The sequence below is a fragment of the Nipponia nippon genome, unplaced genomic scaffold, assembly GCF_047370975.1.
Source record: "Nipponia nippon isolate SJK-2023a ecotype South Korea unplaced genomic scaffold, ASM4737097v1 scaffold_4, whole genome shotgun sequence".
NCBI lineage: Eukaryota > Metazoa > Chordata > Aves > Pelecaniformes > Threskiornithidae > Nipponia > Nipponia nippon.
Window position 1 is genome coordinate 118190632 of NW_028262358.1, and position 26313 is coordinate 118216944.

The 26313-nt window shown below is 43.4% G+C and overlaps 1 protein-coding gene across 1 annotated transcript in view; it reads left to right on the forward strand.

The window, feature by feature from the left end:
* Positions 1-2669: 2669 nt before the first annotated feature.
* Positions 2670-26313, forward strand: part of KLHL29 (kelch like family member 29) — a 405515-nt gene continuing 381871 nt past the window's right edge. The window contains exon 1 of the mRNA XM_087775206.1: positions 2670-2784. The gene's annotated coding sequence lies outside the window, so the exon portion shown is untranslated. The remainder of the gene's footprint in view (positions 2785-26313) is intronic.

Sequence of the window (26313 nt, forward strand, 5' to 3'; positions counted from 1 at the left end):
TAGCATTTTAAGGATCCTTATTTTCAGTGCTATTACTTGGACATAGGTTTGCCTCCCTTAAAACATGCACTAAATGAGAGGACAGGTTTTCCTGAACGCTGAGAAAGGATGTGAGTGGCAGTGCATCGTTCCCAGTGCCAGGAATAGTGTGCCAAGCACAGAGGAATTTCTCCAGACCCAGGTATTAACCTTAATTTTTAAACAACTTCTTGCACACTGTGACTCCACTGAACCGTGAGTAGGATGCCCCCAAATTATTTTTCAGCCACCTGCCCCTCTCTACAAAGCCCACCTGTAGATGCCTTTCTCTCAGAAACAGAGCAGAAAAAAAAAAAAAAAAAAAAAAATGAAGCACTTCCTTCTTAAATTACTGAAGTTACTAAAATAAGAAAATCCAAGCAAGAAAATTAATGTAGAATACTGTATTTAATGTAATCATATGCTTATTCTTCATGAAAATTGTGGCTCATATTCTGAGTTAAACTGATTTAGATCTAGAATAAAGTCACTGAGGATCAAGAAATTCTTTGAAATTCATTACCTGTAAGTGAAATCAAATCTGACCCTATGTCAGCATTTGTAAATCAGGTATTTAACAAAATTTGAAGGGAAAACTAAGGTCGATACGTGAACTCTATCTTCTTGAAGTGAAAGAGTTTGAAAGTACCTTCCTAAAATTAAAACCCCAGAAAATGGCCAGTATAATAGACCTATAGAGCTTCTTAGCTTAAAAGTGCTGTCCAAATATTAGCTAAATCCTTACTATAAACCTGTGAGGCAGATAAGATGGAAGCACTTATGCTAAAGATAAATAAAACCTAGAACTGTCTCATATAACCGTAAGATTTTATTAAAAATAAACAGGGCTGGTTGGTATCCTTAACCTCAAGGTCACAAAACAAAGTAGTAGGCACTAGAGGATAGCGGCAGAAACCAGCACTCCAAAATCACTGTGTCTAATTAAGGATTCCAAAGAATCTCTGCTTTATGCTCTCTCCTGTCTCGAAGCATTCGCTGCGAGAACATTCAAATGCCACCGGGAGACTGACATGCTACTTGTTAGGTCAACAGTCCCATTGAGACTTCTTCTCATCGGCTTTGTCGGATTCTGGGTCAACTACATATGCTGGGCAAATAACACCGCACCAGGGCAAATAACACTGAACGGGGCTCTTGTGTTCAAAAGGGAGAAGACTGGGGGGGGGTGGGGGGGTGGGAAAGCTGCGTGGAAATCGGAAGAGTGTGTCGTGTGTGCGCTTGCTAAATAATTCAGATTTAAACCGTTCTGAACTTCTGACCCTCACACTCCACTGCGATGTACAGGACTGGAGGTTTCAATGTTAATCCACGATATATTAACAACAAAAACGTATGGAGCCTTCCCGTTTCAGATTGAGGCCATATTCTGCTAAAAGCATTCTAATATTAATGATGATGGCTGGTTTTAGAAATGCGTTAGTCCACTGCCAGAACGTATTTTCATTTGTTGGTGAGGCTGGGAAGAGAGAAAATGAAATTGCCCTGTTAACGCTGCACCCTGCTTCCTCGCAGGCATCGGGCAGCGTGTGTCCCTTTCCCAATAAAAACGTGCATTTGCCTATTTCTGCGGGTTGTGTGCTTCCCTCCCTCCCCTTTGCTTTGCTCAGCTGTCATTTGGCACAACTGCCTCACTTTCACCACGTTAAAGCATATATTTCTCCACGATGCATTTTTTAACTGGCAAAGTAAGGAGAAAAGAATTTGATTAAGCTTATTTTTATGCTTACAGGAAATATAAAAGACAAAGTGTTCTATGTTTAAAACTACAGCATATGCGGCTTGTGTGCACATCAGAAAGATCTCTCTACAAAGCAGCACGCACAGACACAAGATTATACAGAATAGAGAGACAGATGCAGATTTCCACGCGTAAAATCTGTAGTGACTCCAAGCACGATGGATATTAAAAAAAATAAATAAGGGAGGAAAAAAAAAAAAAAAAAAGCGGTGTCGGGAGAAAATCGTACCAACCTATTCAAAGACTCCCGTGGACTTCAAGAGGCTTTGGATCACGCCCCCGGAGAGAGATGATTTAATAAAGCGGGGTAATATTTCTTTTCAACTACACGCTACTTTTGAAGACAGCTGGGAGACCGATGACCTTTTCGGAAACACGCTCTCCCCCCCGCACGTCCTTGCGGCGTACCGCGGGGGAGCGCTCGGCACACAGCTGAGCGCTCGGGGGACCGGGGCGGAGGCTCCGCACCTGCACCTGCACCGGCCGCGGCCGCGGCGCTGGCGGTGGCGGGGGCAGAGCTCCGCGGGGCGGCCCCCGCGGGGCCCGGGCGGCGGCGGCGGCGGCGGCGGCGGCGGCGGCGGGGCCGGGGCAGCCTCCCGCGGGGGCGGCCGCGGGGCGGGGCGGCGCGGCGTGCGGGGCGGAGCGGGCCGGGCTCCACCGCCTCCCGCCGCCGCGGTGATTGGCCCGGCCCGCCCCTCGCCCCGGCGCCCAGGCCGCCTCCCTCCCCGGCTAAAGCGGGCAGTAGGTGAGGGGAAGGCGGCCAGACGGGAGCATGGTCGCGGCTCCGCAGCAGCCTCCGCCGCCGCCGCGCCGCGCCCCCCTGCCCGGCCTCCAGCGCGGCTCCCGGCGCCCGCAGCCGCGCGGGGCTCTGCGTTAGCGGCGGAGGCTGCGATGCACAAGCCGCCGCCTGCCGCCGCCGCCGCCGCCGCGCATCCTCCCGCCGCCTGAGGACGCGGCCGCGCACCCGCGCTGCCGGCCCAGGGCCGCCTGCGCCCCCGCGGAGGGAGGTAAGCGGCGCGGCGGCTGCGCGCCCGCGGAGCTCCCCGCCGCCGCCAGCCGTGCCGGGCATCGCCGAGCTGGCGGCTGCCCTGCGCCTGCGCTCGCTGCCCGCATTAAAAACTTCCTGCGTGCCTCCTGCTGCCTGGGGGGTGCTGTGCGCGGAGCTGGCGGGGGATAATAATGTTATTGTGATGATTTTCCTTTTTTTTCCCGGGATCTGTTTTTCGTGTTGGCGTGGGGGTGCCCACCCCCGCCGCGCACCCACAACTTCAGGCGCTTGCCCGCGCCGCGGCGGGGAGCGGGGTCGGTCCCGCAGCCCCCTCCCTATCACCACCCCCGGGGGCGGCTGTGTCCCCGCGGAGCCCCACCCCTCCCGGGGGCGGCTGTCCCGGTGGATCCCCCCTTCCCACCCTCGGGCCCGCACCCGAAACTGCCTGGGAACGGATCGGCGCGCACCCCGGCAGGCAGCCTGCCTCCCTCCCTTCCCAAATGCCTCTGCCAGCCCCGTCGTCTCCCTGTGCCTGGAATACATTTCCATTCCCCCCCTCCTCCTTTTTCGCCCCCTCCCCACGCGCGAGGTGTACGAGGAACTTCCCGGCACAATATTGCTTAAATATATATATTTTTCAAGAGCAGTTCGGGCGCGTTTCCCACGCCGCGCCTTGCCACGCCGTGTGACATTCCTCGCCGGTGTGAGGTTTTGTTTGGCTGCTGCTGGGGTTTTCTATTGATGGTGATTTTTGGGTTTTTTTTATGGGTTGTTTTCTTTTAACTTACCTTCGAGCCGAAGTGCTGGCTGGTGCCGTTAGGAGCACAGAGGCGCATCCCCTGGGTACCTTGTTTTCAGAAGGTCTCGCTTAGGGTGGGAGGGAAAAGCTACTTTATTTTTTGACATGGAGTGGATGTGACTAGCTGTCCTTGTCGTGCGAGGATGCAGGTCTGTGGTCCCCGGGATTTTGGGTTCGGGTTCCTTTGCCCCCAGAGGGTGGAGAAAGGTCTGGAGGAAGGGAGTTCTGGGGATGGATGGTGGTGTTTTTCATACACTTCGTAAATAGCGTGTGCTCATCATCTCCGAGATTATTTTATTTTTTTTCCCCTCTGGCTTCATTTATTAAACTGAAAATATTCCTAGAATGCTGGAGATGGATTTATCTCCCCACTACCACCACCACCAAAAATTATGGAGCCCTGGTCATGTAGTTGGCTGCTTATCTTTTGTTTATTGTGTACGAAAACTGTTTAGAAAAAAATATAGTGTTCTGGTAACTAGATTAAGGGGGATTTAATCACTTTTCCATCAGTGAAGGAAAAAGACATGCATGTTTGCTGCAGGCTTATTATTTGTTTTAACGGGAGATTATGGAGCATATTTCTGATAAATGAAGAAACTTTCTTTTTCCTGATATCCTTTAAAACAGCTGAGCAAGTGTGTGTGTACATGTAGGCACGTGTGAGTCTCTTGTGCCGATTTAAACACACTTATCGAGCTATCCTTTTGAGGACGATTTTGAGGTACTTAAAAACCAAACTACTGTAGCTTTAAGGTGACTGCAGATAACAGTATTACTGTCTCTTATAATTAGCAATCTGCTGAAACTTTAAATCCTCCTTGATAGATACGATGATCTGTGTGAGAGAAGGAATAGTATTCCAGCGAGCTTTCTTTTTATCATTTTTTTGCCTCTAAAACAAAGCAACAGTGTGTCTTTCTTTTATTATACTTGTATTGTGGTTTAAAGTGCTAATGGCTTTATTTTTTTTTTTTTTGTTTTCCCCCATGTGGAGAAAAATAAAGTACAGCCATATTTTACACTGACATTTATCTGTGTCAAACTTTAGTTATGCTCAGGAGGTTGTTTAATCTTCTCTGAATAATGTGCAGGGGGTTGTCTTTGGTTGGTGTTGGGGTTTTTTTTTTTTTTTTTTTTTTTCTCCCCTCTTATAACCTGTCCTCATTGTGTGTATTTATGGAAGCTGTCTTCAATTTAAGATGAAATATGGGAGCTATGCAAATAATTTAGTGACCTATCCAGAATAAGACTTAGCCAGCATATGTAAACTACGTCTTCCATTGCCTCGTTTCATATCGATATCTTTTCCCATAACATCTGTTTGATATTTCCTGATAGAAACTGAATAATGCCTATGGTATTTTAATTGAAAATTAAAGTTCGGGGTTTGAGTTACTATGTCTTCTAAAATACGAGAGTATCATTGCGATTTATTTAAAAGTCAAAAAACATCCAGTCATACCAAGTAGTTGTCTTGGGAGTAATGACCAGTAACACTTAATTTGGATAATGTTTTTTGTTCGTGTTCATTTAGCTTCCTGTAGAGGGTCTGAAATGAACTCTGAAATACGCACTGGGTTCTCAGTCTTGAAAACTGCCTGACTTTCCTGTATTTGTTGTCTCCGGTAGCTTATGAAATGCGTGCACAGTGTGTCAACCTTCCCCTTAACAACAAAACCTATGAGCAAATGTTCAGTGTGAATTATATTACTGAAATAAAATATTCTATAGTTGTCATGGTTACAAATAGAGGCAGGGTTACTGGTTTTCATCTGCGTGCTGGGGAGGGGGAATCGAGTTTTGTCACTTTTTAATTACGTTTCTAATGAGTGATGGTCATACTTCAAGTACCCAATGTATTAGATACACGGCATAGTGAATTAGATTTTGTCGAAGTCTTGTTGAAATGAAACAAAAAGTGGTGGTGCGCTGGAACAAACCCTTTCTTGTTCATTTGTTTTTTCGAAGCAGAAATCTTGAGGGAAGAAAGTAACCACCCCGGTTTTGTCTCTTCTAGATTAGCATGCTGCCAGGGTTGCTGGTCTTCTTCAAACAATAATAAAAAGTGTATAGTCTGTATGTTGACTGGAAATCTTCTCAATGAAGGGAGAGGAACACACAGATCTAGATATTAGATATGATTTTTGGGTTTACTGTGCACCATATCTGGTGCTATCACTTTTAGTGCCTGTTAGTGAGGAGAATTCATTATCCCCAGGTTTGCTGCGCTCATCTCGCCTGCGATACCGCTTTGCTCCCATGCGTCCTTCTCCCAGGTTGCCGCTCCGCTGTTTCCATTGGAGTCGCTCTGGTTCGGCACTGTGCTGACGGCCACCAGAATTGGGGCCTTAACTGTTCGCAGTCGTTGGTGCTCATCCCAGTGCTGTTTCTCTGCTTCTCCGTGCTCATCTGCAATTCAGTCTTGTCCATGCCTACTTGCTTTCCTGACCTTTTAATTTAGTTCTGGAAACCTACGGATCCAGTTCTTCTGAAGCACAGAAAAAAATAAATCAAGGGGGGGGGAAAATAATGTATTTTTTTTTCTCCCCTTCTTATCTGTGTAGACCCTCTGTGTGCTATGGTGGAAACTCACACGTAGCTTTAGGGGGGGGTAAAAAAGTGCCTCTAGACCGGTAAATGGAGAGAGAAAGCGCGATCTGTCTTGTCTTGCTTAACCCCTGTCCCTTTCATTATGTCCCTGTTGTGTTTTTTTTTTTTTAATCTTAAAACTGATCTGGAGGGTTTTTTTTTTTGCTACACTTTTAAGTTTTGGGGTCTCTTTAATATTCTTATTAATTTTTTTTTAGCATCCTTTCTTTAACTTTAGGTTTAACTTTAGGCTTTGGCATTACAAAGGCTCTTGTAGTGACTTGTCCACTAACTACGCTGATCCACTTGGATTTGCTGCCATAGGCTGTGGACCCAGGCAGCCCAGACACCTGAAGGCCTGATCCTGAAGCTGCTCTGTTTGCAGAGCATCAACTTCATAGTGCTCTGCAGAGGTCTACGCTGTTTTCAGAGCATTAATTCTTCGTGCTGTAATCCAGGCTCTTAGCTAGCTAGAATCTCAGCATGGGTTAGTGACTTATTTGGTCCTTTAGCTTTTTTTTTCCCCTCCAGATGTTCCATTTGGCAATATTTGGCCTTGCAGTGTGCTGATTCAATAACCTTAAATATGACACAGTGTCATTAGATTCTGTGATTTATTTGTGTATCTAATCACTTTCTTAATGTACTCATCTCTCCACAGACAAAATACTGTATAAATACCTATATCCTAAAGCCCATGAACACACAAATTAGATAACGTTGCCTTGAATATACTTGTGGGTACTTGAAATTGTTGTATTAACCCTTTGCACATTTTTTTAATTTCCTTTCTGGTTTTATGTTAGCTTACCCTGTGAGGGGAAGAGTTTTAGCATCCCTCTATGCAGTTAACTCTTTTATAAAGTTACTTGTAGGAAGGTGGAGCTCCCATGCGAAGGCTGAACATGGTCTTCTCAAGAAGTAACCTGCCAACAGCAACTCCGAATGTGAGGCTGTATGAAACATAAACAGCTTTGACATGCTTCTGTCACTTCTATGTTTCCTTTGTTATCAGAAGTACAAAGAACTCTTCCTCAGCTATAAAGAAGGAGATTAAAAGGAAATAGATTAGAAATCTCTTGTGGGAACGCCTTTCTGTTAGATTTTTAAAAGTCAACGCACTTCACAGGCTGTGAATATGTGCTGTTTACCTGTTACGGTTAAACCAGAACGGAACAGACCTGGTACAAGAGATGCCCCAAGAAGCCTTCCTGATGCTGTTGTCATGCAGCCGGTTACCTCTGTGCTGTCTTGACCATCTGATTAATGACAGTAGCTGAATTCCTAGTCACACTCTTCCATAAATAATTTTGTTGTGGATTAGAATATGTGGAACATGGGACCGTTTTCCTTAATTTTTATGTGCTGCTTTTTTCATCAGTGATGCTTCGGCCTAGGTTTTCAAATATCCTCAACTTCGATTTTTTGCTGTAACTGGCGTTAACGTCAGAAAAACACATAGTTTTTTGGTAGTCTTAAACTTCAGGTAACTTATAGTGCTGGCTTGCAATAGTAGTACTGATTCACTGAATCAGTCCGCTTGAACTACAGACAAAACCAGACTTTTTCAATTAATTTAACATTCCTCTTGCAGTGTTTTGTGGTTTTGTTTTTTTAATTCCCTGCTGTCCATTACAATATGCTATATGACATGTGATATGAAATGCTAGGACTTCTGTTCAGGTTTGGTTTGACTTACTGGAAGGTACAAATGTACAGTTCTTGGAATTGTCTCCAGTTCTAGGACTAAACTCTACATAAATACAGGTAAAACACAATTTGATTGAGAAAACCAGATTATTTCTAGGGGCATGTTCTGGAACTCGTTTAGTGCAGCAGTTTGTAAGAAAATCTGCCACTGATACAATTCCTCTGTAATGTTGCTGTTAACTAAAAACTGTTAGGCTTGCATGCGGTAGGAGTGTTTTTGGACTTTAAACGTGGCTGAGAGATACTGTGAAGGCTCTCTCAAGTTCATATAGAGGTATCTGAGGCAATAATGGTGTCTTGTCTCATAAACTCAAGATATGCCTAATTTGTTGAGCTGGACTTTATTCATACATCTCTTTATATTTTTGAACCTTGAGAGAGACTCATTATCAGTCTTCCCTTTTTTTTTTTATTTTTCAAAAATAACAACAAAAAAAAAACCAACCCCATAACCATGATCTGCATAACAATGTGGACAGTAGAAATCCTGGATTTAAAGTGTGATTTAGAGCTTTTGCTTCAGACACTTCTGAAAGTCCATGCTGATAAGTAATTAATATTTAAATCAAATAAATCTGCTCTGAGATATGCTTTGTCAGATCTTGTTGTAGGGTTTTGTTTTTTGGTTTGTGAATGCGGTGCTGGTGGATTTGCAGATAGCAGCATGCTGTAACTACTTGAAGAAAAGTTTCTCTTCTCAGTCTGAGGCTTAAGCATGCTGTTTCCCTTAATTAGAGGGAGAAGAACTTAAGTGCCGTTAGTTTTTCCAGCCACAGGTAGACCACAGATCAAAAGAAGAGAGGCGAAAGAGTTCAGGAAGTTCATTGTAGTAATTGCATGACATGGAGTAACTTTAAAGTGGATGCAGCTGTGTTTACCTGTGCTTTGAAATATATATGTATTGCAAATTTTGGTTGACTTGTAGCTTGTTGAACACCTGAATTCATTAAGTGATTCCTAACATATTGCATACTTCAAAAAAAAACCTTCATTTTCAATTTTCTCCTGATTTTTATTGTTTCTTGCTTGCCAAGAGTGGAAAAATGCCAAATTGGAACACTTTAATATTACAAAATGTTGTTGGGTATATAAATGTCTGGAAAAAGCTTTTGAAACTACATGAAATGCTGCAGGATACCTAAACTTCAGTGATATCTTTTTCAGCTTACTCCTTACCCCTTCATAAAGTTTGGGAAGGATTGGGCGGTGGGAGAAGTTGTTGTTAATTCTGCATGAAATTTCTAATGTTTTGAAACAAGGGGCAGAGCATAAAAATACATGGGTATGTAAAATACATGAGCTAATTCAACTGTATCAACCTATACACTATAAAACAGCTTATTGTCGGTGCCTATATTCTTAAGTATATCCTTAATATATTGGTAATGGGATGGGTCAGCAGAGCCGTTGAGCATCATGCTGTTGCTTGGAGCGTCAGGGCTGGGAACTCTGATGGCAATGCAAGCTGGTTCTTCTGGTTTGGGTTTTTTTCCTCTTCTGCCCTTTTTTGAATGGCTTGTTCTAGTAAAACGTGTTGGAGGCTGTAACGGATATCTCAGAAGGACTCTGTGAATGACAGAAGGAAAAGGATAGAAGAAACTCTTTTCTCTAAAATTATACAGGTGGTAGTAGTCCCTGGAATAGGAAGAGATTTCTGGAAGGTAGGAATAAGTGGCTTCTGGATTATATGACACTGGTTATATTTTATATATAACTGGTTATATTTTAAGGGTTCTGTTTAAGAAATGGGAGACTCATATAAATCATAACTGCTTCGAAGATGGCACTTTTTTCTTCCTCATCCTCTCTTCTCACTTGGGGATAAGAGTAGATGCAACAAAGCTTATCCAGATGTTCTCCATCATGACTGTGGACTGCTCTGCTTCCCCTCAACCACTGGTTTGCCCTCCCCGATTTCACTAACATCTTGATATATTACATCTGAAAAGCCTAGATACTACCACGGATGCTCTGTAGTCTATCCTATTCGGAGCAGAGAAATACCAGGTAAAGTAAGGACATTATGTGGTGAGAGGTTACAAAAATGCTGTACTTTCCTTCTTTAGGAGAAGGGTGAAAAAAAACTGTGTGGATAACACTTCCAGGTCATCTCTGACAGATTTGCTAATACAATGCAAGGCAAAATTTTAAATATAGTGTACTGTCCTCTTTATTATGCTATTTTTGGCTGATCATATGAGGAAAGTATATATTACTTAAAGAAAACTCACTGTTCTAAGTGTGTCTTTCCTTCCTTTTCTCCCCTCCTTATTTCACATTTCTAAACGTTGAGGATACCAATCAATATTCCATTAAGAGGAGAATTAACTTGGGGGGAGCTTGCATGTAGTAGTTCTTGGTCTGTGGCTTTGTGTTTCCTTTCCCCCATGTCATCTCTTTTTTTTTCTTTTCAAGAACACTCCAAATATTTGTGCAACTACCTCTAATAGCGAGGTTTGTCGTGCCCCATCTTAATTCTGTCAATATATGAATTGCTGGTACAGCCTTCTGCAGTGCCCTGCTTGCAGGCAACATCAGTCAAATGTTGTAGCTACTTTTTTTGCTTCTGTTTTACAGTAGCTGGACATCAAGGTACTAGGCTTCAGATCAAATGTTGCTCTTGGTTACACACATGTAGTTAACAGAAATCAATGTTGCATAGACACAAATGAAAGCTGGATTTGAGCTTTTGTGAGTTAACTCTTATCTCATTTACAGTGACACTAGCCTGGATTTTCTGCAGGCTGGATTGAATGCCCAATCTCAAATTCAGAAGTCGTGAGACTTTGGCTGGCTGTGCCAACATTTTATTCCTCATTGGCTCTGTACAAGTCTGAAAGTAAAAACCACCCCTCTGGCTTTCTGAAGTCTAAGCCTTGAGACTGCAAACAAATGTAATGAGATTTGATTAAAAGCTGCCCATGGCACATAGTGTGGGATGTGGCTGTGTGGGACCTTCTGGGGAACCTCTCAGTTGATCTTGATGTGTGAATTGTCACAAGAGCTGCTGAACTGTGGACCAAATCCTGATCTAGTTAACACCTGTGGAGCTGACGTGTTCCAGTATGTATCTGATGTTGTGCAGTGTTTTTGTACCCTGAGGAATGAATCACTTGTGAAATTCAACTGTGAAGGTCTTAATGTCAAAGAAAGAGTCTGCAAATCTCAGTGGATGACAGCAACTGCAAAAGAGGGGGGTAGACGGTTGACGAGTAGGGTTATTTTCTGGTCTCTGTTTTTTGTGGTCTGGGTGCTTCAATACCTTTTTTTCTTCTTTCCCCTCACAGATCTGTATTACATAACATGGGCCAAACTTGTCCTTGGCCCAAATCTGTTGAGTTAAATTAAGTTACATTTGGTACCTTGAAAATCTTAGATAAATGTTCTGCCTGTTCTTTAAGATTATCAAATCCCCAAAGTAAAGCCTATTTTCTAGTACATTTTTCTTTTTGGAAGAAAAGTGTGTAATTTTATGATTAAACTTCTGGGCAGTTCTAGTTCTGCAACATCACAGCCTTATCTCTCTGTGAACTAAATGGCAATGGGAAGTTGTGGCTGATATTTGAGTTGTTATTTATAGGAGGAAAAAATAGAGCATAGAAATGGTATAGGAAGTAAGGAAACAAAAAGGCATGCCTGAAGTCTGTAAAATACAGGACTGACTTCAAAAGCGGTGCTCAGATATGGAAATGCAGCCAAAGACAAAGAGGAGTGATGTGGTCCACTTGCTGCCATAATACTCTTCATTTTGGTTTGTTTGTCTTTCCTCTGTCTTGGATAGAAATTTTGCAAGCCCATTTGTGTGTGGGGGGAGGGGATGCTCTTGCTAAAAGAGAAATTGCAGCAAGTTTTCCTTAAACTCACTGTTTCAATATCACACTTGAACAGTTCACAGCAGCGTCCTTCAAGCCTTCTAAAAACTGTTCTTAGACAAATCTTGTGGTTGCAATAGCGAAGTTATTGAAGTATTGTATTTCAAGAATAATACAAGTAAAACAAAAAACCCAAGCCCCAAACTCTGTGCTGTGCTGGCTTCTTTACTAAAAGAAGTTCATGCAGCTGCACTGCTCTGATGGCAGAGTTAAGGTGGTCTGGGCTGGAGCTCAAGAATGATTCCCAGTTGGGTCAGGTTGAGAAGTTTAAACTCTAATTTATGATGGAAATGCAGGTGCAGCTTGAGCCCAGGCATCTACTGCTTGAGGTGATGGTTGATGAGGGCATTGGCTACTCTTCATCTGGAGAAGCTAGTAGGCTGGTTAGACTTTTGCTGCATGTAATCTGAGTGGAAGTCCTGGTTAACCATTTCTTTCCTCCTGTTTTCAGGCCACACTGTTTATCATGCAGTTTTTCATCTTTAGCAAAACATGATCAGGCTCAGATTTCCTCAAGGTACTCACTAAAATGACATCACGTATGACAGCAGATTATAAGCCTTCCTGTGCCTAAATATTACATTGTAAAATGAGAGCATATCAGTTCTTGGTTTTGAGTAGACCTGTAGCCTCTTGAATTTTACTACAGCCATTTCTCAGTTTGCTTAAGAGGATGATTTTACCCTAAAAAAAGTACAAACCCCTTATTTTTTTATATGTAAAGATTGTGAATTTAACAGCACTCACAACTGTACAGTCTTGAGCCATTTTCTTGATGAGAGAATTGAAAGATACAAAAAAGGTGTTTTTTCTCCTCCATGCTTGTCAGGCATGGTAGCATGTATTTTATTTTCGTATATTATAAATATTTACATGTGTTTTAAGGGGGCAGGAAGAGGGGGGAAATAGCGTAACCTTCAGCTGTTAATTGCTACTCTAACAGCAAAGCTGCTTTTAAGAAAAGACTAACCATCAGGATAAGATCCAAGAAATGTCAGTACTAATCTTGCCTAGATAATCAGTTACTTTTAATTTTACGCAAAAATTTAGGAGCATGGGCATTGTGTGTATAACTATTACATACACAAATACACCACTTGATCTTGGCTTGGTGTATCTAATGAGAGAAATATGTTTCACTGTAGCTGCAGTCAACATAAAGTCTAGAGATGCTTGCAAGAGTGATGATCGTGAAGCGGTGATAGAGCTTATACAGTACAACACCAAGTGACAGCATTGCTCTGTGAAATCCTTAGCCTCTGTCTTCAGAGAAAACTGTAAATGTAACTCTGAATCTTGGGGTGGGCTGTTGGCAAAGAGGAATAAACAGGAGACCTTTGAATCATAAGCGAAAAGTTTCTGATCTTTGAACTAAAAGCCATCTGTTCGCTAAGCCTGAGCAGGCTTACCAGTTGGTATGTGACCTGGCTGCCACTAGAGAGGGACGGAGCTCTATACAGCACAGGGGTGTGTTACTTATAGAAAGGGCAAATTTCAGATAAATGAGGGCTGTTTTTGACAGTTTTTCTTTCTGAGGGTAGAAAAGGAGAGGGTGAATGTTAAAGCATACCGTTGCTTAAACCCAAGAACAACTTCACAAGGAAAATGTTGTTGCCCAGAAATATCTTTAAAAAGACAGAAATGCTTCACATTCCATGTATAGATCAAACTAGCAAATATTTGTAGGATAAAGCAATAATTAACTGTAAAATGTACTGTGGAAGCTGGAAACAAATTTCTAATCATCTGGGTGAACAGAGAAAGTGTTATGTCCTGTATGAAATGGAAGCACAAAGGCTTCCCAAGGAACTTGGGGAAAGCAGTGGAGCTCTTCCATCTTCCATCATGTGATGCAAGTGTTTTATTCTGCTTATCCTTATTTAGCTGTGACTCTGAAGCTTCTCTGCTGAAAGAAAAAAAAAAAAACAAACAAAAACCCCAAACCCTAGAAACTCTGTGGGGTCAACTTCAATTCTGTGTAACTGCAGCTTCTTTTGGCTGCATTGGGTCAGGCTTGCGTAGTCCAATCTGCCTGGTAGATCTCCTTTTCCACTTTGGCTGTGTTGTCAAAGCAGTCTGTTTTACATATATATATTCTCAAAGTAGCTGCACATGCACTCTACCCCAAGTTGCTGAAGTACCTCTTCTGTCACTGTATCTTAAGCCTTCAGTTCTCTTTTTTTTTTTTAGATTTATCTCGTTTCAGATTAATGAAAGCACCACCCACAATTACTGAACATCTTAAGGATGAAACACATCCCGTGAACTTCAGTTTATTTTTGAAGGGTTTTTCTATCCTTGCCTTTTCTGCTTAGGCAGTAAACTCTTCTGGGACAAGGGCTGTTATTTTTCGCCTGTACAATTAGGGCCTCCTTCCTAGCTGTGCCTTGTGCTCTAACAGGACAAAAATGATTCATAAGCTCTGAAAATGCTGCTCTTTTCCACCCCTCCTTTCTCCATTTTAGTCTACAAAGATTCTGTTATGCTGAGGCAAAGCAAAACTTAATGCCACTTTCCTTTTCTGTTTCTCTTAATGACTTATTTTTGAGGAGGAAAAGGTATCCTAAGGAGGTAAAATGAATACTAAAATAATTTTAGGAATCATGGAGTGCTTTAATAGGATTTTTTTTAACTTCTAGCTCATATTCTAATCCAGAGATACTGAGCAGTAAAACATGGGCTCACTAGTCAGGGGTGTATCTGTTTCTTCTGGAAAGCAAGTATGTGCTTTGTCTCACTCCATTAAAAATAGTAATCCCAAGAATATCTTGAAGACTCTGAACTATTTAGGAGGTGGTTGTTGCTGTAGAGGTCCACAGTCACGCCCACCAGAGGGCATTTTATCACCAATTTCTTGGGGAGAAAGTTTTTTCTGAAGTCATGAATAAAGTAGTAAATATTGGATGGAAAAGCAGTGTATGAAACATTGTACAGATAGCTTTTTTGTTTATATATAAATACATATGCTTATTTCCTGGCTGTATTTATATGTAAATAAGTAATGATGTCAGCTTAAATGGTTGGGTTTCCCCTCTGCTTCCTAAATACTTACTAATTTTACTTAGGGATAATCTGGAGAAAAAGGAATTCTTGAAAGCTCTTCCACAGCTACTGTAGCCATCGATTACCAGGAAACTGGCCTCCCTACCAAGCAAGCCCAGCAGATACTCTGGATGATTGCAGTGTACCTCTACTCCCCTCCCTCCAGGGCACTCAGAAACACAGGCTGCTGTTCAGGAGCCATACTCATTTAGGAGGCTGGAATTTGCAAATATATTTAATAGCGAAGGCCCTGAATCTTAAGGAAACACTTGGCAGCCGGGGAAGTGTACATCTGCCAGATGGACCTGATGTCTTGTGTTTGGCAGCAGTTAATGCTAAGGCATGATATGCAAAATCCAAGAATGACAGCTAGGAAATGCATTTTTATTTTAAAAACTGTATTTTGGTTTTGTTTTTTCTCCCATCCATCTTCTATTATGAAATAAAGCATCTGCAGGACGGAAAAAAAAAAATCTACTTCTGAAAATACCTTCTCTCGCCCCTTTTCAGGGTGCTTCCTTGTAAAGCTGACTTCTGTGCTGAAGGTTGGGCTGCCCCAGTTCAGATGTGTGACCTTCGTCGGCCTGGTACAGCACACATAATGTGATTAATTCCCTTCGGTTCCCTGTGGACAAATACATTCACTCCACCAGAGCCCCCATGACTTGTTTGCAGCCTCAGCAGAGGCCTGGGGTCATATGAGACCAAACTGTAAACCTGGACAGGGATCTGAACAGCCTGTGCTGTGACATGTAGGCAGAGCAGTGGTAAAGCCTTCCTCCCTATGCAGGACCGATGGCTACATGTATGCGGGACATACTGTGAATGATTTGAGTAGAGATTTGGATACCTATCGTAAGTGCAGCTCTGGGACCTGTGGTTAGGCCCCCATGTTGTGTTTGTGGCCATCTGGATAAAGAAGGGAATTATTCAGAGCATGTCTGTCGCTTGCCAAAAGTAGCTGATCTCATGAGGATGGATAATGATGAAATGTAGATTTTTTTTTTTTTTTTTTCTTTTTCCTCCTGTTCCCCAAACTGTTCAGGTCAAGAGGCTGTACCTTGCCAGGGCAAAGCAAGCACAGACCTACAGACATCCCACCACCCCACTCCGAATAAAGTATAAATAGAGGCTTTAATTTCTTTGAGGATCAGGCCCTAATCCAGAGAGGTTAGGGCAATCTGGTTGAGGATGAAGGGAAGCAAAGGTATAAGCCAACAGCATAGTTCTCTGGAGCACAGCGTGTGGGAAGATCCTCGCATTGAGAATGGATGGGTCTGTCTTGTGAGGTGTTAGTGGGGAGGCAGAAGGTGCTGTGGCCTCCCTTTGTTCCTGGCTGCTTCCCCTCCATGGCTAAACAAGAGTGGGAGCAGCGCTGTGGTCTGAACAGCTCCTCCTTCTCCCCAAAATAGGGTTAAGACCTTCAACAAATGGTGGTTGAGGAATTTTGTGGAAACAATTGCTCATGCCTTAAAAGTGTTTGTGATGAAAAAGTGAGGCGGAGAATTAATCAAGACTAGCTCCTGCCTGATCAGCGGCAGGCAGCCTCCTAGTAAAATGCCTGAATGTTTTTCAGACTCTTTAATCAGATGATAGATCCTTTAGCCAGGAAATATTTTTTTTTTTCTAGCAGTGTTGGTGTCTGTGCAAATAAACGACTTAAAAGAATTTTATTAATCCTCTAGGACCAAAATTTTGAATAACATTTTTTAGCTAGGTAGACTTGTTTTCCAGAACTGTTCTGATGATTTGATAAGACTTAAGTCTTTGCCACCTTGTCATCTCTGAGTTTAGTAGCTTAATACTTGCAAGGGTTGTCAAAGGTATCTTGTGATTAAGAATTGAGGGAATTGGGTTTTTTCTTTTTCTTTATTCATATTTGAGGGCTGAACTGTAAAGTGGCATTAGAAGGAGTTGGGATCTGATCCTGTGTTTCGTTTCCTGTGCTTTTAATTTTGCCTGTGGTGGTGAGCTGGACTAAGTATAAATTTGGGGACCCAACTGTAGAGACTCAAGTGAGCCAGTGTTGTTGTTGTAGTGGGTGAGTTAGTGTAACAACTTTTGTTAAGACAGAAAAAAATTAAACCCCGTTAGGATGGAAAAAAAATGTAGATGGCAGCACTAAGCTGTTCGGAGGGAGAGAGGATTTGAAGGTGAGAAGGATGAAAAAGCCTGTTAAATCTGCAATTATTGCAACAGTGCAAAGCTCCCGCAACACTATAGTAACTCATATTAGCAGAAGAACCTTGCAATCTGGTTTCCCTGCTGTTACACTGGGAATAGATACTACTGCTTCCTCTCATTTCATTAGCAAGGACCATATGAGGTCTCAGTGTAATTCTGAGCTAAAACAAGCTCATATCTAGATTTCCTACAGAGTGACTTAAGGATTTGACTGGGCTGCTGTTTGTATCTTGGTGCTAACTTATTAGCACTATTGCTATTGTATCAGAAACAATTCCTTGGCTTCCAAAGTATATGCAAAAACATACTTAATTTCAATATATTTTCATCTTGGCGTATAGGTCTGTGGCAAAGTTCTGGGAGTTGTTTCCACAGTTAGGAGGACCACGTAGCCAACAGCGTTTTTTGACAGAAGTAGCCTGTACCAGACTGCAATCTTATAAAAATGCTGATTATCCAGTATTCGAATTAGTATTTTGACATGCTTCAGCAGCAGCCTTTCATATAGAAAACAACTACTTGTCACCTTTTGCTAACTTTGCTGCTTTGCTCAGTCTGGTGTCGAACACTGATTTAAGGTACCTCTGGAGGGGGGAAAGAAATGGTTGCATTGGAGCCAGGTGACTGCCTTGCTTGAAAAATATTTTTGAGCAAAGAAAGGCTGTCTTTCCATTTTTTTTTTAAACTCCAAAATAAAGCAAAAAAAATGCACTATTTTGTTATTGTTCATGTGCTTTGAGGCAGCCTGCCCACCAATTCAGAGAAGTTGGCATTATGTGCCTGGGGGAGGGGAAGAAACTTTGATGCCTTCAGGACATCTAGCTTTGAATGGAATGAAGGAAAAAACATGTGGTTTGATTTTTACATAAGCGCAAAACCAGCTGTTTCCAACTTTTTGTCTGATTGGTGTTCTCCTTAGTGAGCAGGAGACCTTCTGCACCATCAGCAGGCTGAGCTTCCCCCAGAGCAGGTTGTGTGTGGAGAAGGGGACTCTGTAGGTGATGCAAACCAGCCAGGAGAAGAAAGGAGGAAACAAATGTCACTTCCTAGGGATGAAGGTTGATTTATAGTATTTAAGTGTTTTATGGAAACAAAAGCTTGCAGAGCCTAACGGCATGAGCTGGGACCAGAGCTGCAGTGTCTCCTCCACACATAATGTCTCCCCCAGCCCCCATAGTTGTGGGCTTTAAGTCTACTGTTATAGTGCCAGAGGGTATGATGTGGAGAATCATAGGATATCTCAAGTTGGAAGGGACCCATAAAGATCATCAAGTCAAACTCCGTGCTCCTCACAGTACTACCTAAAATTAACCATGTGACAAGGAGCATCTGGACAATGCTCTTAGAAGTCTGACAGGCTTGGTGCTGTGACCACTTCCCTGGGGGAAGTGACTGACCAGCCTCTCAGTGAAGAACCTTTTCCTAATTGTAGAATTGTTTAGGTTGGAAAAGACCCTTAAGATCATCGAGTCCAACCATTAACCTAGCACTGCCAAGTCTGCCACTAAACCATGTCCCTAAGCACCACATCTACATGTCTTTTAAATACCTCCAGGGATGGGGACTCAACCACTTCCCTGGGCAGCCTGTTCCAGTGCCTGACTACCCTTTCAGTGAAGAAATTTTCCTTAATATCCAACCTAAACCTCTCCTGGTGCAACTTGAGGCTATTTCCTCTCGTCCTATCACTTCTTACTTGAGAGAAGAGACTGACCCCCACCTCACTACAACCTCCTTTCAGGTAGTTGCAGAGAGGGATAAACTCTCCCCTCAGCCTCCTTTTCTCCAGGCTAAACAACCCCAGTTCCCTCAGCTGTTCCTCGTAAGACTTGTGCTCTAGACCCATCACCAGCTTCATTGCCCTTCTTTGGAATGTCCAGTCTGAAGTTCCTCTGACACTGCTTCACTCCATTTCCTTGTGTCCTCTCGCTGGTCACCAGAGAGAGGAGATCAGCACCTTCCTCTGCTGCCCCCCCTTGAGGAAGGTGCAGACTGCAATGAGGGCCCCCCTCCAAGCTGAACAGACCAAGGGACCTCAGCTGTTCCTTGTAAGTCTTGCCCTTGAGGCCTTTCACCATCTTGGCTGCCTTGCCCTGGGCACAATCTAATAGTTTGATGTCCTTCTTATATTGAGGTGCCCGAAACTGCACAGAGTACCTGAGGTGGGGCCGCACCAGTGCAGTGCAGAGTTGGACAGTTGCCTCCCTTGACTGGCTAGCTGTGCTGTGCTTGATGCACCCCAGGGCATGGTTGGACCTTTTGGCTACCAGGGCACACTGACTCATATTGAACTTGCCATCAACCCAAACCCCAAATGAGGATGATGCTCACTTACTCCAAGCAGCTGATCCAAACAGCCTGTGGCCCCAGTTCTTACTAATATTGATGACTAAAAATGAATGGTGGAGTTGGTAGTCCTCTGTGCTTGACTGAAACCCATGTCCTGCCCTGAAGGAGGCAGCATGGGTTGCCAGGAAGGGGCCAAATCTCCCTGTCCTGAGGGCTCACCGTGGTGGCATGCCACCTCCTCTCCTCAGAGCTCCTGCTTGGCTGCCAAACACCTCATGCTGGCTGGAGCCTTTATCCAGTTGTGAGTTTAAGAAATGGCCTGGTTGTTTTTGAATCTCTCCTTAGTATTTTAAAAAACAGCAACAAAAAAAAAACCTCTTGGGAGGAATCGTTACTTCAGTGTGTCTGTTCTGCAGCTTCTCCAAGGTTTCTCTGCTTGTAGGTAGGTTAAAAAGTGATTATCAGTGTATTTGATCATTTACAAATAGAAAATCGGTTGTGTGGTTGGATATTTGGTGTGTTAAACCAAGTAGCTAATACCCCCCCCAAAAAAAAACCCAAAAAACAAACAAAGAAAAAAAAAAACCCACAACCCAAGAACTTTTTACATCAGTTGGTTTGTAGCTTCTCCTGCCCTGAAAGTAACTAACTTTATATGGTGCTGATTGCACGTACTGTTTGTTATTATAAATATTGTAGGAATTTGGCAGGGTTTAAGGCTGCTAAAATAAAATGTAATTTTAGGAAACAGCAAGTAAATTCTACTTCTGGAGAACTGGATGTGTTTTGAGGACGTAGTTTTTAATATTACAATTTTTTTGTGCCCTCTTGAGCAGCTAAGGTGGCGAACCGATACATGTTGAGGAAAGGAAGAGCTTGTTCATCTTGTGGATCTTACAGTTCTGTTGTGCCCTCAGAAAGAAGATGGGAAATACAATAATGTGGGTTTTTTTGTCTGAATTTAAGTTCATGTGATATTCCTTTTTTTAAGAATGTTCATATAACTTGGTGAATATTTTTTCTAAAACCACCATTTTCAAGGGCTTAATGTGTTGTATCCAAATGAAGCTTAAAAACAGGCTGACCACAGAGCTGCCAGACTTTTGGTCCATCTAATCAAGTACCTACTTCCAGCAGTACCCATGGCTAACCATTTATAAAAGGAGAAATGATGCTTTGATTTGGGCAGTTGTAATTATCTTTGTCTCTCACTACCTTTCAGGGATTATTCTAGAAGTTAAATAGCTGCTACCAAGAGTTTTTATCATGGACTCTTAAATTTCTTGATGTTCTTAACCATATAAATGTGTCTGATTGCTTTGGGGAGATTCTTGCCTTTTTGGCCTTGACAGCTTCTTCTGGCTTCAGGCTCTGCAGTCTGGTTAGACATTTTGAGACTTATTTTTATCTGTTCTATAACTTGTAGCTTTTATTGAATTCTCCTTTGTTATGAGACCGAGGAGAGAAACTGAAGTTATGACTTCTCTCTGCTAGTCACGATTTTACATTTTTATTTCGTCTCTAAAGTCTGCTATTCAGTCTGCCTTCAAATAAGAGTCTGCACATCCAAAATATTGTTGTTGCGGTCCTCTGAGCCCTCTCTGAGTCTGCAGTATTTCCCTTGGATTTGGGTGTCTAGCGCAGAGAGAGCAAGGAAGCAATACTATTGATTTGATAGTGGCACTTCAAAACTGCGTTATTGGTCAAACTAACACACTGAAGGTTTTTGGTATTGTTTTCCCTGTCTCATTGAGCAGTTGTTTCAGGATGTTCCATGACCACTCCAGAATGGTGCCCATATGAATTTAGTTGAAATACTTAGAAGAAGTCTAGCTTGCTCTCCCTGAAATGAAATGACTCAATGTATACTCCTTACTTCAATACAGGTTATTGTTGGTGTTTTTAAGCATGGGAGTTTCCCTCTTACTTAGATCAGTGGCTCTTCTTAGCGGTCCTGTGAATTAAGACGTTTTTGGGAATCTCTTTGGAACTCGGCTAACGTCAAGAAATTTGTGGACGGATGCTAGTTTCTCATGTGTGTATCAAGGATGTGTATTCTGTCAAGGGTCTTGCAGTTACATAGGTTTCCTTTCTTTACCGAGCCTTACATCAGCAGGAGATGGTGATTTGCTGAAGTTTGGCTGTTCCCTTACTGTTCCCAGGATTAGACGCTATTGACTTTTTTTTAACTCTCATTAGTAGAACATGAAGAGGGGAAGAATGAGCAGCATGACTTAGCGTACATCATGCCCCCTCTGTTTGACAAGCTATATAGCCCCTGAGGTATCTGTTGGCTCAGACCGGAGCAGTAGTATCTTTAGTGCTGACGGTCCTGTGTTTGAGTCCTCCAGGTCTATGCTGCAGCATACCAGTGTGTGTTGGATTTCCCCCAACTGAGCAATACCTTCTCTGCTTGTGTGTCTCATCCTCATCCCACCCATTCTCCCATGCTGCCTTTATAATGAGTCAAGTTGAATTTCTTTCAAAATCTTGATCAAAAAACCCTCAAACCCAGCCTCTCTCCCCCCAACAAATGCGGCTTTGGCTTCTGGCTGTCACTTCTCAGGTGTCTGAACAGTTGCCGCAAGGCTTCTACTTCTCCATTTGTGCTGATTTCAGCTGAACATGGCTGATTTATGAAATATATCCTAAACAAAGTTGGCTGAGTAGCAAAGTGTTGTGTGGTGTTTTTTTTTTCTTCACTTCATGGGAACTTAATTACTGGGGGCTAGGAAGGATTTGGGTGGCTGGTGTTTTTCTGGTTTTATTCAATTTTCATGAAAATTAGATCCAAACATAAGTACTGTGAATTTCCCTCACGCTGCAAATTCTAAGAAAATATCACTTATAAACATGGGAACAAACAAATAAAAATGTATCCCTTGCTTGTTTGCTTTGAAGTAATGCTTGTATATAATCAAATGACTCCAGAAGCTGGCAGACTGCTTTAAGAACAACATCAAATGGGATTAAAGAAAATACTCAGTTGGCAACTGTTGGACCTTTATCACAGTTAAGGCTTCTCAGTGCTCCTGAGACAATGTGAGAATGAATAAATAACCATCTTTGGAAAATCTGGGGCCATTGTGCCTGTTTGGCCTCCGTCTTGCCATTCTGCTCAGTGACTTTCCGCATTTCTGCGGTGCCTTTCACTCGTGTATGTCAGACTTTGCAAAACTGTACGGATGGGGAAGCTGAGATGCAGAGAGGAGAAGGGATTTGCCTGAGGCTCTCGGATCAAATGTATTCCCAGTTCTGGTGGCAAAAATTGCAAATAGCACATTTCTCTCTAGGCTCAAGTAATCTGTTGTCCTGTAGGCCAGCACTATTTATTGGTGCCTGGGCAGTCTCGAAGGTGACCTGCCTTCGGGGGTGGGTTGGTGGCTTTCAGCTGCAGTGGGGAGGTAAAGCTTTGCCTGTGCTTTGGGCAGGCTGTAGTGGTGATAACAAAACCATGTCTGCCCAACTACTAAGGACTCGGGTGGTCTTATAAAGGTAAATTGTACTTCTAGTATGACTGTCCATCCTAGTCCTCATAGAATAGATGGTGACAAAACAGTGATATTCTATAATTTTTTTTCCTCCAAAGGCAAAGTGGTCCTTAACCTCAAAAAGACTGAGAAATCTTCTTTGTCATATGCTGCTGCAGCTGTGCCTGTGGCTTTCAGCACTTGAATTTTGCCACTTTATTTGCTGAAATACCTGTTCTTCATTTCAGTTGTGCAGTGGGCTGTGGAACACTGTAGGCTCCTTAGCAAGACCCTCGGTCTGTTCCAGTGTGCTTCCGTGATGGCTGACAGCCCCAGAGACCTTGCCAGGGAGCTGGTGAACATGGTATGCAGAGGAGTAGCAAAAAAGAATGGCCCAGAGCTCTAGCAGACAAAGACATGATTTCAGAGCTGAGACTGAGACAAGGTTTTTACGAGCCTGGCAAAGGAGGCTGTGATGGGGATTGCCTTGGAGCTGCCTGGGAATTGACACAGGAGACTTCACATGAGCAAACCTGGGAGAAAAACCAGAAAGTTGGCTGTGCTTTGTGACAGCCTCCTTGGAGGCTGAGGTTCTGTAAATGATGTGAGTGGCTTGGGCAAGGTAGAAGAGCCATCATGCTGAAGGGAAATGCATGTGTCTTTGGTTTGGTGATTATGGGATACAAGCATAGATTAGAGCTGCAGGGTCCTAAATGGTTGGGTTACCTGTGCTGATTTTTTTGAGTGTGAGTAGCTGAATTGGGGCAGCTGCTCCTAACTGCTTGTTTCCTTAAATGAGATGCCTCTTATAAGGTTGGGTAGCAGGAAGCAGTAATGTTCTGGTTACCTGGAAGAACATGGGTGATTCTAATCTGCAATACAGTGCAAAGTGATACCTCCGGCACCAGTGCTGTGGCAGTGAGCCTTTGCATTGGTGCAGCAACGAATGGAGCTGATAGCCTTCCGACAGATCACAGCCCTACACACCAGTCTATCTTGATAGATAGTCCTCATCCTATTGCTGCTGGATGCTGTGGGGATTACTCTGTATGGCCTGCATGTGGGTTTTCTGCATGTAAAAACAGTGAGTCATGAGGTAGGAAGAGCCTTTTATGCCGTTCAGGGCATCGGATGCCCAGACACTGGCAATAGCTGTCCGATATCTCTTTATCAGTAGCACAGGGAAGCCAGGGCTGTGGGGTGGGACTGAAACCCTTCAGCAGGAGGATATCCTTAGAGCATAGAGCTGGGGTTCAGGCCAGGATCAGGGCAGCAGTGGATAATGCTGCTGCAGAGATGAGTGGTATAAGCAGCAGGTATCAGAGCAAGAAGGGTGTTGGAAATCTGAAGTACTGTCCAGAAGGGAAACATCCATGGAAGGAAAGCAGGATGTGCAGGAAGGAGATGATAGAGCTTTTCTTGTTTGAGCTTAAAGGAGAATTAAGAGGATAATCTGCTGTGACAGCTGCCAGGTATCTGCTGTACTGCTGCGTTAGTTATGCACCAGTCCTTCCCTAGTACCTGTGGCTGCTAGCTGCTGATAGAAGGATACAGCCATGGATGGGCCAAGTGGAGACATGCCCTCCATGTGGGAAAAGGAAGAATTTGGCTTATGGTGAAAAGGAAAGCAATTACAAAGAGCAAAATAATTCCTTTCTGCTTGGAAGAGGTGACTACCAGTTAAAGATAGGCTGTGGTGTTGCTTATGTGATCCTGAAAAGCTTCAAGAGAGCAGGAAGTAGCAACTGAAAAAGTTGTTTGTACTAATCCCGTCGCTGAGAGCTGTTAGGTGCTTCAGCCTTTGAGTTATTCAAATTGTTCCTGCTGTTTTATTTCTGTATTTGAAAACCATCCAAGAAGGAAGTTACTGTCCCACTACCTTCCAGTTGTGTTCTTATACCTTCCAGTTGTGTTCTCATAGAGGTTGATGTGCTCCCAGCCTGAGAATGTGTTGCCAATTACCTCCCTCTTTTTCTTATCAGTTGCTTTATTTGCCTTATCTCTTAGTTCTTGCCTTGATGGGGTTTCTCCTCATCGGTCATGAACATACTTATGCAGGTGGTAGGACAAGTCTTTAAGCTTTGAATGGTGGTTGTGGCAGAAAACAGTTAAAAGTATTCAGCCCTTTGGGGGAATATTTTACTTCCTAACAAACCAGATGGGCCACGTTCTTTCTTTCTGTCTGTAACCAAGCCAACCCTCCTGTGGTCTGGAGGGACTTGCTTTGACCTGAGGATCAAGAGGTCATGAGCTCCCAGTTCCTTTTTGGCTCTTAGTAGCTATTGCTTTAGGAATGAGGAGTCTCTGCTGGCTTTGGTATTTGACTGCCACTTCAGAATCATAGAATCATAGAATCGTCAAGGTTGGAAAAGACCCTTAAGATCATCAAGTCCAACCATCAACGTATCACTGCCAAGTTCATTTTTACCATGTCTTCAAGCACCGTATCTATCCGTTTTTTAAATACCTCCAGGGATGGAGACTCAACCACTTCCCTGGGCAGCCTGTTTCAATGCTTGACCACCCTCTTGGTGAAGAAGTTTTTCCTAATGTCTAACCTAAACCTCCCCTGGCGCAGCTTGAGGCCGTTTCCTCTCGTCCTATCACTTGTTACTAGGGAGAAGAGGCTGACCCCCACCTCGCTACAACCTCCTTTCAGGTAGTTGTAGAGAGCCATAAGGTCTCCCCTCAGCCTCCTCTTCTCCAGGCTAAACAACCCCAGTTCCCTCAGCTGCTCCTCGTAAGACTTGTGCTCTAGACCCTTCACCAGCTTCGTTGCCCTTCTCTGGACATGCTCCAGCACCTCAATGTCCTTCTTGGAGTGAGGGGCCCAAAACTGAACACAGTACTTGAGGTGAGGCCTCACCAGTGCCCAGTACAGGGGCACTATCACCTCCCTGCTCCTGCTGGCCACACTATTCTTGATACAGGCCAGGATGCCATTGGCCCTCTTGGCCACCTGGGCAGACTGCTGGCTCATGTTCAGCCGGCTGTCAACCAACACCCCCAGGTCCTTTTCTGCCAGGCAGCTCTCCAGCCACTCCTCCCCCAGCCTGTAGCATTGCATGGGGTTGTTGTGACCCAAGTGCAGGACCCGGCACTGAGCCTTGTTGAACCTCATACAGTTGGCCCTGGCCCATCAATCCAGCCTGTCCAGGTCCCTCTGAACTAGACTGAGAGGCTGTCCTAGGGCAGCTTTTCTTGAAGTGACCTGCTTCTTTCATCTGGCACTGACATCTCGCCCAACCAGCAAAGCTGCATGTGCCAAACTATGTGCTTGTTTGGTAGCTCCAGTGTCCAGACCAGAATATTTTCTTAGCATGAGAACCAAACCCAGGAACTGGGAGGGGGGGGGCCCTGTAGTTACCTGCTGCCTGGCAAATAATCCTGGCAAAGTGCACCCAACATCTATCATTAATAAATGGTCTACACAAGCTTTCACCTACATCTCACCTAAGAGGCAAAGGTTTGTGCTTTGAACATAAGGGTCAGGGTTTACTCTGTCCTGTAAAAGCTTGTGATTACACAGTCAACTGCTTGCTTTTTATTTAGAAAAAAACAACAAAACAAATCAGTAGTTCAATATGGTA